The sequence below is a fragment of the Arachis stenosperma genome, chromosome 10, assembly GCF_014773155.1.
Source record: "Arachis stenosperma cultivar V10309 chromosome 10, arast.V10309.gnm1.PFL2, whole genome shotgun sequence".
Classification (NCBI taxonomy): Eukaryota; Viridiplantae; Streptophyta; class Magnoliopsida; order Fabales; family Fabaceae; genus Arachis; species Arachis stenosperma.
Window position 1 is genome coordinate 108427115 of NC_080386.1, and position 12607 is coordinate 108439721.

General features: G+C 37.5%; 1 non-coding gene across 1 annotated transcript; it reads left to right on the plus strand.

The window, feature by feature from the left end:
• Nucleotides 1-466: 466 nt before the first annotated feature.
• Nucleotides 467-574, plus strand: LOC130958994 (small nucleolar RNA R71). Its single transcript, XR_009078092.1, has one exon. It is a non-coding gene; the product is annotated as a small nucleolar RNA R71 (small nucleolar RNA).
• The last annotated feature ends 12033 nt before the right edge of the window (nucleotides 575-12607 follow it).

Consider the following 12607-nt stretch of genomic DNA (forward strand, 5'->3'; position numbering starts at 1 on the left):
GAGGTCTCTGTTGATCCTTCCATGAGAGATTTGGATGATTTCTCCATGAAGGATTATAGGTATTTCCATAGGGTTCTCCCATGTAATTCACCTCTTCCATTGAAGGGTTCTCAGGATCATAAGCTTCTTCTTCAGATGAAGCGTCCTTAGTACTGCCTGGTGCAGCTTGCATTCCAGACAGACTTTGAGAAATCATATTGACTTGCTGAGTCAATATTTTGTTCTGAGCCAGTATGGCATTCAGAGTATCAATCTCAAGAACTCCTTTCTTCTGATTCGTCCCATTGTTCACAGGATTCCTTTCAGAAGTGTACATGAATTGGTTATTTGCAACCATTTCAATGAGTTCTTGAGCTTCTGCAGGCATCTTCTTCAGATGAAGAGATCCTCCAGCAGAGCTGTCCAATGACATCTTGGACAGTTCAGACAGACCATCATAGAAGATACCTATGATGCTCCATTCAGAAAGCATGTCAGAAGGACACTTTCTGATCAATTGTTTGTATCTCTTCCAAGCTTCATAGAGGGATTCACCTTCCTTCTGTCTGAAGGTTTGGACTTCCACTCTAAGCTTACTCAATTTTTGAGGTGGAAAGAACTTTGCCAAGAAGGCATTGACTAGCTTTTCCCAAGAGTTCAGGCTTTCTTTAGGTTGTGAGTCCAACCATATCCTAGCTCTGTCTCTTACAGCAAAAGGGAATAGCATAAGTCTGTAGAACTCAGGGTCAACCCCATTGGTCTTAACAGTGTCACAGATTTGTAAGAATTCAGCTAAGAATTGATGAGGATCTTCCAATGGAAGTCCATGGAACTTGCAATTCTATTGCATTAGAGAAACTAATTGAGGCTTAAGCTCAAAGTTGTTTGCTCCAATGGCAGGGATAGAGATGCTTCTCCCATAGAAGTCGGGAGTAGGTGCAGTAAAGTCACCCAGCACCTTCCTTGCATGGTTGGCATTGTTGTTGTTTTCGGCTGCCATGTCTTCTTCTTGTTTGAAGATTTCTGTTAGGTCCTCTACAGAGAGTAGTGCTTTAGCTTCTCTTAGCTTTCGCTTCAAGGTCCTTTCAGGTTCAGGGTCAGCCTCAACAAGAATCCTTTTGTCTTTGCTCCTACTCATATGAAAGAGAAGAGAACACAAAAATATGGAATCCTCTATGTCACAGTATAGAGATTCCTTGAGATATCAGAGGAAAAGAAGAATAGAAGGAGGAGGTAGAAGAATTCGAACTTATCAAGAGGGATAGAGTTCGAATTGTGCATTGAAGAGGAGTGTTAGTCCATAAATAGAAGGATGTGAGAAGAGGGGAAGAATTTTCGAAAATAAAGTAAAAGATTTTGAAACAATTGAAAGAAATTTTGAAAATTTGATTGATGATTTTCGAAAACCAAGATTGAGAAAGAAATAAAGTGATTTTTGAAAAAGATTTTGAAATTAGAAATCAAAAAGATATGATTGAAGACTATTTTGAAAAAGATGTGATTAAGAAGATATGATTGAAAAGTTATGGTTTTAAAAAGATATGATTGAAAAACAATTTAAAAAGATTTGATTTTTAAAATTAATGACTTGGCTAACAAGAAATTTAAAAGATATGATTCAGACATTAAACCTTTCTCAACAGAAAAGGCAACATACTTGAAATGTTGAATCAAATCAATAATTGTTAGCAAGTATTTTTGAAAATGGAGAGAAATTGATTTTGAAAATATATGATTGAAAAGATATGATTTGAAAAAGATTTGATTTTGAAAAATTACGGAAACTTGAAAAAAATCTGAATTAAAAACAAAATCTTCCCTCTTGTGCCATCCTGGCGTTAGACGCCCAGAATGGTATCCATTCTGGCGTTTAACGCCCAAAACTCTACCTTTTTGGGCGTTAAACGCCCAGCCAGGCACCCTGGCTGGCGTTTAAACGCCAGTTTTCCTTCTTCACTGGGTGTTTTGAACGCCCAGCTTTTTCTGTGTAATTCCTCTGCTGCATGTTCTGAATCTTCAATTCTCTGTATTATTGACTTGAAAAGACACAAATTAAAATATTTTTTGAATTTTTAATGATGAGGAATAATCAAAATGCCACTAAGATCAAATAAACAATGCATGCAAGACACCAAAATTAGAAGTTTGTATACTACTGACACTAACAAATTGAGAATGCATATGAGAAACAACAAAACACTCAAGACAAGAGAATGTAAAGATTAGAGCAAGGAAATCATCAAGAATAACTTGAAGATTAGTGAAGACACATGAATGAATTCAAAAAATGCAAGAAGAACAGAAACATGCAATTGACACCAAACTTAAAATGAGACACTAGACTCAACAAGAAATATAAAATATTTTTGGTTTTTATGATTTTGTAATTTTTTTGGATTTTTTAATAAGAATTCCAGGAATCATGCAATGTTAGTCTAAAGCTTTAGTCTAAAGAAATTAAACATGGCTAGCTAAGCTTCAGCAGGACATTGCATTCAAGAGCTAAATTGATGAGAATCAATCAGCTTTGGTGATGATGAAAACATCACCTTGAAACTCTAGAATTCATTCTTAAAAATTCTGAAGAAAAATACCTAATCTAAGCAACAAGATGAACCGTCAGTTGTCCAAACTCGAACAATCTCCGTCAGCGGCGCCAAAAACTTGGTGCACGAAATTGTGATCATCAATGGCGCCATCAACATGGTATGCTCAATCGCACTCTCAACTCTTTATCACAACTTCGCACAACTAACCAGCAAGTGCACTGGGCCATCCAAGTAATAAACCTTACGCGAGTAAGGGTCGATCCCACGGAGATTGTTGGTATGAAGCAAGCTATGGTCATCTTGTAAATCTCAGTCAGGCGGATTCAAATGGTTATGGAGGATTAATGATTAAAAGATGAATAAAACATAAAATAAAGATAGAGATACTTATGTAGTTCATTGGTGAGAATTTCAGATAAGCGTATGGAGATGCTTTATCCCTTCCGTCTCTCTGCTTTCCTACTGTCTTCATCCAATCCTTCTTACTCCTTTCCATGGCAAGCTGTATGTTGGGCATCACCGTTGTCAATGGCTACAGTCCCATCCTCTCAGTGAAAATGTTCAACGCGCTCTGTCACAGCACGGGTATTCAGCTGTCGGTTCTCGATCATGTCGGAATAGAATCCAGTGATTCTTTTGCGTCTGTCACTAACGCCCCACAATCGCGAGTTTGAAGCTCGTCACAGTCATTCAATCCTTGAATCCTACTCAGAATACCATAGACAAGGTTTAGACCTTCCGGATTCTCTTGAATGCCGCCATCAATTCTAGCTTATACCACGAAGATTCTGATTAAGGAATCCAAGAGATAAACATTCAAGCGTTGTTTGCTTGTAGAACGGAAGTGGTTGTCAGGCACGCGTTCATAAGTGAGAATGATGATGAGCGTCACATAATCATCACATTCATCATGTTCTTGTGTGCGAATGAATATCTTAGAATAAGAATAAGCTGAATTGAATAGAAGAACAATAGTAATTGCATTAATACTCGAGGTACAGCAGAGCTTCACACCTTAATCTATGGTGTGTAGAAACTCCACCGTTGAAAATACATAAGAACAAGGTCTAGGCATGGCCGAATGGCCAGTCTCCAAAAGAGGGTTCAATCATAAAAACATGATCAAAAGATTTCTAATACAATAGCAAAAGGTCCTATTTGTAGAGAACTAGTAGCTTAGGGTTTACAAAGATGAGTAAATGACATAAAAATCCACTTCCGGGCCCACTTGGTGTGTGTTTGGGCTGAGCATTGAAGCTTTCATGTGTAGAGACTTTTCTTGGAGTTAAACGCCAGCTTTTGTGCCAGTTTGGGCGTTTAACTCCCATTCTTGTGCCAGTTCCGGCGTTTAACGCCAGAATTCTTGAGCTGACTTGGAACCCTTGTTTGGGCCATCAAATCTCGAGCAAAGTATGGACTATTATACATTGTTGGAAAGCCCAGGATGTCTACTTTCCAACGCAATTAGAAGAGCGCCAATTGGGCTTCTGTAGCTCCAGAAAAGTCAGTTCGAGTGCAGGGAGGTTAGAATCCAACAGCATCTGCAGTCCTTTTCAGCCTCTGAATCAGATTTTTGCTCAGGTCCCTCAATTTCAGCCAGAAAATACCTGTAATCACAGAAAAACACACAAACTCATAGTAAAGTCCAGAAAAGTGAATTTTAACTAAAAACTAATAAAAATATAATAAAAACTAACTAAAACATACTAAAAACATACTAAAAACAATGCCAAAAAGCGTATAAATTATCCGCTCATCACTCCACCACCACCATCGCATCAGTATAGATCAACATTATCATTGTATTACCAGATTTCACCACCACTACCACATCCACCCATGACTGGATCAGTACTGCTTTCACCTCCACCACCTCTACATATGCATGGAGAAGTACCACCACCACCACTACTAGCATAGCAAACACTTCCTACTGTGAGCCTGATAAACCCATATTTTATGATATATATATATTGTTCTCAATTTAAGTGATTTATTCAATCCTTCACATACTTATTCATAGAAATTGCATAAGTTTTGCTTTCCCTTCCTTATTATGTGATATATGTGAAATACATGTTTTCTATACTTTAAAAGTAATTATTTTAATTACCCTTTATTACCATTTGATGCCGTGATTTGTGTGATGAGTAGTTGCAGAGCTTCTAAGGCATGAATGACTTAAAGGATGGAAAGGAAACATACAAAAATAGAAGGAAAGCATAAAATGGAGTTTTTGAAGAATCTGGAAGCGACACGAACTCATGGATGACGCGACCGCATGCCCAGCGCGAAAAGGGAGCGACGCGACCACGTAACCCACGCGGCCGCGCGCCTTAAGCAGAACACAGATGACGCGAACGCATGATCAAAGCAAATGCGTGACAAGGAAAACTCCGAATGACGCGACCGCATGACCCACGCGGACGCGTGACAGATGCCACGCACCAGAAATTACAGAAAACACTCCCAGCAGTTTCTGAAGCCCTTTTTGGCCCAGATCCAGGTCCAAGAGGCAGAGATTAGAGGTTATGAAGTGGAGAAATGCAGCCATTCAGGGAGAGCCAGTTATTTTTCACTTTTCATAGTTTAGATGTAGTTTTTAGAGAGAGAGGTTCTCTCCTCTCTCTTAGGATTAGGATTTTTAGAAATTAGGAATATTTCTTCTTCATCTCAGGTCCAATGTTCTTTTTAGTTATTTTCTCTTTTATTTGTTTAATGACCATTCATGTTATGATTTTCTTTAATTGATATAAATTGAGGTATTTCAGACTCATGAATGCTTTTCCCTATTTTTTTATTTAGATTATTTATTATTGGCTTTGGTTGATTAATTGGTGACTCTTGAGTTATCAAACTCATCGTGATTGATAATTGCTATTTTCGCTAATTGAATTGAATTCCAATAACTCTAGTCCTTTCTTAGGAATTGACTAGGACCTGAGGATCAAACTAATTAGTCTACTTGACTTTCCTTTGCTTTAGTAAAGGTTAACTAAGTGGGATTAAAACTCAATTCTCATCACCATCGATAAGGATAACTAGGATAGGACTTCCAATTTCTCATATCTTGCCAAGAGTTTATTTTACAATTATTTATTTATTTTACTTGTCATTTAACATACTTCTTCCTTACTTTCAAAACTCCCAATCTACAAAACTCATAACCAATATTAAGAACATACCTCCCTGCAATTCCTTAAGAAGACGACCCGAGGTTTGAATACTTCGGTTATCAATTTATTTAGGAGTTTGTTACATGTGACAACCAAAACGTTTGTAAGAAAGGACTTTTGTTGGTTTAGAAACTATACTTACAACGGGAATTTATTCTGAATTCTAGACCACACAAAAGTTCCTCTCTTCAGAGCCACCCATTAGTTCGTCCTCAGCCAGCACGGTTTCTGAAGGTGACACGTCTTTGTGGATGTGCGACTGGAAACCACCTGAACTATCCTAGCAGACGACGTGAGTAGTTAGGTTGTAATTTATGTAGTATTACCATGTGGTTCTTTGTTTTTGGCATCATTATATGTTATGTTCTTAGATTATTGGTAGGACATGTGACTGGTTTATGATAAGTCAGGATATTTTATATATAACTATATGCAGTATTACAATGCAGTTTTATGTTAATATGACCACTTGATATAAAAGCAAGAAGACAAAAGAAAACAGATTTCATATATATAAATAACCATTGTTTGATATACATAAAACTTAGACCAAGCAAACCGAAACATAAAACATAAACCATAGCTTATCATGGATCTGACTGCGACGCGTTTGGACATCCTCGTCTAGTGTGCCCTTCCCCTCGACAGAGATTGCATCTTTTCTCTGTACACTCCACGACATCCATCTCATTTTATAACCGAGTAGAGACCGGCCTCCTCGTTGCCTTCCATCGCATGGCGGGGTTGGGCTTCAGCCATGTACCGTATCATGTAGGCCACATCTTTTCGTCTGGTATCGGCCGAAACTCTATCCCATAAACCTTGAATACAAAGGCCATCTTATACACAGGGTCGACCAGGTACCCCCACTCGATGCTTGCAGCTCCACATGCCGTAAGTCTGTGATGACAGGGGTAGTGCAAAGGCTAAAATAATCCACAGTCGCATGTACACGCATTAAGACGAACATAATATGAAGTCTAGCACTATCCCTCCATCGGCTCCACCTCCTCGACACTGAATATGAATGCCCTACGATCATAGTGGGTGACTCTTATCATCAGTAGGATCTCTCAGTTATTCTCTATAGCTGCCAATAGCCGCTGTGAGAATATTTGTCCACCTTGTAGTTGAATATGCGCTTTGTGACCTTTGCGTACGAATAGCTGTTGCAACCTCTCATAAGTTGACCTAACAATTGCAACTATAGAAAGGTTTCCTTTTCCCTTCACCACCACATTTATACATTCCGAAGGATTTGTTGTCATGTGACTATACTGACGACCTTCATCACAATGTTGAAGCCATAAATTCTTCCTAAAACGAAGAGCCCAATCCAACATGTCTCGGGATAACTCACCTAATGCATCCAAGTACCAATCAGAACCCTCATTGCTTGGACTATATGCTGTATTTATAAGGCACCTCTTACCCTCGGCCGATTTGAACTGTGAGTTGAAGTTTGAAGTCATGTGACGTATGCAATAAGCATGATATGCCGAGGGAGGATGGCATCCACTGCGAGGTGCATTTAGGGCAGAGCAAATGGCCTGAGATCTATCAGATATGAGAAGAAGTCCCGGCTGTGGAGCAACATGCTGCCTCAAATTCAATAGAAAAAATGACTATGACTCAGTTGTCTCAGAATCGACTAATGCAAAACCTGTGTGCAGAATATTGTTATTACCATCTTGAGCCACGACAATCAACAGCATGCCCCCTGTACTTTCCGTACAAGTGTGTCCCATCCACTGATACAAAAGGCTTGTAGTGCTTAAATGCCTTAATGTAAGGAGGGAATGCCTAAAGGTCTTTATGAAGTTGGCTCCAATTTCCATTAACCATGTCCCTGTCATAATAAGGAACAACAATGCGATCGTAAATTGTACCTGGGAGGCATTCTATAAAGCTTGTAAGAGCCTGGGTACTTGTTATATGACTCTTCCTAGTGACCATAAATTTGAGCAATCACTTTCTCTTTTTTCATCCACACCTTTCGATATGATGGTTTGAAATGGTAACTCTGATGCACCACATTTTGCAACACCGGAATAGTCACAGACGGATCATTCTTTATTATAGGCAGGATAACCTTACAAATTAAACTACTATCCAACTGAGCATGGTCCTAAGATATGGTTGGTGTTAAACAAGTGTGTGCTCCATCGAACCTATGCATTTCCCTTCAAAATTACTCCTGCATGTCAACATTCAGTACAAGACATAATTAACATAATAGCCTATAATTTCATCAAAACTAACACATAAAATATACTAGTAGTTCAAGTTCTGATATTGTGCTACTCGAAGACTCCATGGACAATCGTTGGTGAATTGCTTGCAATGACAATAGTATTTAAGCCTATCTGACTCAAAAATTCTATACTCTTCATTCCTTCAAATACTGTATTTATTCACCGTCATCAGAACAGCATCACGGTTCTTGAACCTATGGCCAACCTGGAATTCCTGCCTACCACCGGTGTTATAATCCTCCCCTTGGCCGGCATTCAAAGGATTGTCTAGCTGCATTGTATCAAATCAAAGTATGATAATGACTTGGAACTTCTGGCAATTGAGGAATGGGCAAAGAGGGAGCAAGCACCACCGCTGGTGGGAGTCTCCGACACATACACATCAGAAGAAGAAGTCTCGTTGGATGATGGAGACCTAGCAACATAATCTGATTTGCCCTCGCTGTCATATTCTTTGGCACTATCGTGAGGTTGGGCATAGTGGATCGGTCTTGCATCCTGTGGGACTACTTGAGGACTTGAAGAGGATGGCCCACCACTAACAACCACATCATGGACCGCAGCATACCACTCCATTACATGTTGTGGCATTAGCCTTGCATGTACGTCGCACATTAGCCTCATATGCTGATCCTCTTCAATCCAGAATAACCTGTTTGTAAATTCATTGCTTGAAAGCATGTTCAGAATATATATGCAACCCGCCCAACCTCCTTGCTACTTATTCCCCCATGTTGCTCAGTATGACCGTCTTTAGTGCATGTAAGGTATAAACACGGTTAGTGCGCAACATCACAATTGAATTAGACTTAAAAATCACTCCTTCATCACTGTTTCTTACTTTCCCATTGGGATAAATTATAACAAAAAAATTGAATTGTGAATTGTGAGTGTATGGTTGAGGATGGGATGGGAGGATATATATAGAGTTTTTCTCTAAGATATTTAGGGTACAGAGACACCTAGACCATAATACATATATCTCGAGTGCTGAGACCCGCATTACACGTTTGAGTGCATCTCAGATGCTGAGGCCACATTCGATGTTTTACACGTATCTTGGATACTAAGACCCTGTTCCAAGTTTACGCATATTTCGGATGTTCAGTATTTGTTCTCCCACTTAACACGTATCCCGGGTGCACCTGGATACGTCACAGCGTCATTTCGTCACAGAATGGGGTCTCAGTCCTTAACATATGCTTATTTTTTACTTTACACTTTAATATCCAAAATGTGATATGTTGTACGTTTACGTAATTACTTCATATTTTTTTGTATTTTTATAATTTCTGTATTTATTTAATTCAAATAAAAAAAATTCAATATCTATATTAATATATTGTATTATATTAAAGTCAGATTTCTGTATTTAAAAATAAATCAGACATGACATATTATGGACAATATTTATTTATTTATTTTTTTAATTTAATAAATCAAATCAATTATATTAATTATCTAAATCAACTAATTAATTTAATTAATTTTAAAAAATATTTTATTTATTTAAATATATTAATTATAATTAATTAATAATTTAATTTTATTAGAATAAATATTAAATTTTATTTTTTAATATAAAAATACAAAATTCTATTTTTTTTATTCTATTACTATAAAAAATTATATATACTAGATGAGAATTTTATCCTTTTATCAATTATTTTTTTATTGTGTAGTTTTTAAAGCAATTTTTTTCCTATGATATATTGTTTCTACTCTTTGATTTTTCAATAAATTATAAAGTATGAGTAAGTCTTTTTGTAGTTTATTTCTTCTATTTTTTATTTTATTCTTATTTATTTAAGTTTTTATTTTTTCATTATCAATTTTATTTTTTATATGTTAATTTATTGTAATTCTTTACAGGTCACATGTGGAGTCTTTTTAATTTTAAAATCATGTCCCTCATGTGCTTAATTTCATTGATTTATTAATCATGTGAAAGTAAATTTAATTGTTACTAATCCAAATAATCAATAGTACGAAAATTATTAATTTCTTAATTTTATTCTTATTTATTTTACAACAAGTCACGTTATGAAATGTGAATTGGTAAGACAAGACACCCTTTATAAGCGTGAACAATTAGGGATTTTTTCGTTTATAAAATAAAAAAATTATTTATTTTTTTCAAAACGATTTTCTAACTTTATTTTTGTAAATACGATTTTTTTTAAATTAACAAGTTCGCTGCTCCCCCAGTGGTGCGCGAAATTGTGAACTATACTTTTTCACAACTCTCATAATCCCTGGTAATGGCTCCAAAAACGTGGTAGCTCAATACCATGGCATTACACAACTTCGCACAACTAACCAGCAAGTGCACTGGGTCGTCCAAGTAATAAACCTTACGTGAGTAAGGGTCGATCCCACGGAGATTGTTAGTATTGAAGCAAGCTATGGTCATCTTGTAAATCTTAGTCAGGCAAACTCAGATATATGGTGATGAACGAAAATAACATAAAAGATAAAGATAGTGATACTTATGTAATTCATTGGTAGGAACTTCAGATAAGCGCATGAAGATGCCTTCCCTTCCGTCTCTCTGCTTTCCTACTGTCTTCATCCAACCCTTCTTACTCCTTTCCATGGCAAGCTCGTATAGGGTCTCACTGTTGTCAGCAGCTACCTCCCATCCTCGCAGTGAAAGCTAATGCTCAATACTCTGTCACAGTACGGCCAATCACCGGTTCGGTTCCCTCCCCTACCGGAATAGAATAACTCTTTTGCGTCTGTCACTAACGCCCAGTAGGTTACAGGTTTGAAGCACGTCACAGTCATTCAGTCATTGAGTCCTACTCAGAATACCACAGACAAGGTTAGACCTTCCGGATTCTCTTGAATGCTGCCATCAGTTCTTGCCTATACCACAAAGACTCTGATCTCACGGAATGGTTGGCTCGTTTGTCAGGCGAGCACTCGGTTGTCAGGCGATCAACCATGCATCGTGCAATCAGGAATCCAAGAGATATTCACTAAGCCTCAGATGCTTGTAGAACAAGAATGGTTGTCAGTCACCTTGTTCATGAGTGAGAAGGATGATGGGCGTCAATCATCACCTTCATCATGTTGAAGAACAAGTGATATCTTGGATAAAGAACAAGCGGAATTTGAATGAAAGAACAATAGTAATTGCATTAATACTCGAGGTACAGCAGAGCTCCACACCTTAATCTATGGTGTGTAGAAACTCCACCGTTGAAAATACATAAGCATAAGGTCTAGGCATGGCCGAATGGCCAGCCTCCCAATGATCTAAGAACTAAAATGTCCAAAGATGATCTAGAGATCTAAAAGTGATCAAAAGATTTTCATACAATAGTAAAAGGTCCTACTTATAAGAAACTAGTAGCCTAGGGTGTACAGAAATGAGTAAATGACATAAAAATCCTCTTCCGGGCCCACTTGGTGTGTGCTTGGGCTGAGCAATGAGGAAATTTCGTGTAGAGACTCTTCTTGGAGTTAAACGCCAGCTTTGGTGCCAGTTTGGGCGTTTAACTCCCATTTAGGTGCCAGTTCCGGCGTTTAACGCTGGAATTTCTTGAGGTGACTTTGAACGCCGATTTGGGCCATCAAATCTTGGGCAAAGTATGGACTATTATATATTGCTGGAAAGCCCAGGATGTCTACTTTCCAACGCCGTTGAGAGCGCGCCAATTGGGCTTCTGTAGCTCCAGAAAATCCACTTCGAGTGCAGGGAGGTCAGAATCCAACAGCATCTGCAGTCCTTTTGAGTCTCTGAATCAGATTTTTGCTCAGGTCCCTCAATTTCAGCCAGAAAATACCTGAAATCACAGAAAAACACACAAACTCATAGTAAAGTCCAGAAAAGTGAATTTTAATTAAAAACTAATAAAAACATACTAAAAACTAACTATATCATATCAAAAACATACTAAAAACAATGCCAAAAAGTATACAAATTATCCGCTCATCACAACACCAAACTTAAATTGTTGCTTGTCCCCAAGCAACTGAAAATCAAATAAGATAAAAAGAAGAGAATATGCAATGAACTCCAAAAACATCTATGAAGATCAGTATTAATTAGATGAGCGGGGCTTTTACTTTTTGCCTCTGAATAGTTTTGGCATCTCACTCTATCCCTTGTAATTTAGAATGATTGGCTTCTTTAGGAACTTAGAATCCAGATAGTGTTAATGATTCTCCTAGTTAAGTATGATGATTCTTGAACATAGCTATTTCTTGAGTCTTGGCCGTGGCCCAAAGCACTCTGTCTTCCAGTATTACCACCGGATACATACATGCCACAGACACATAATTGGGTGAACCTTTTCAGATTGTGACTCAGCTTTACTAAAGTCCCCAATTAGAGGTGTCCAGGGTTCTTAAGCACACTCTTATTTGCCTTGGATCACAACTCTTATTCTTTTTTTTTCTTTCTTTTTCTCTTTCTTTTTTTTTCGGTTTTTTTTTTTCGTTTTTTTTTTTGAAATGCTTTTTCTTGCTTCAAGAATCATTTTATTGATTTTTCAGATCCTCAGTAACATGTCTCCTTTTTCATCATTCTTTCAAGAGCCAACATTCATGAACCACAAATTCAAAAGACATATGCACTGTTTAAGCATACATTCAGAGAACAAAAATATTGCCACCACATCAAAATAATTAAACTATTATA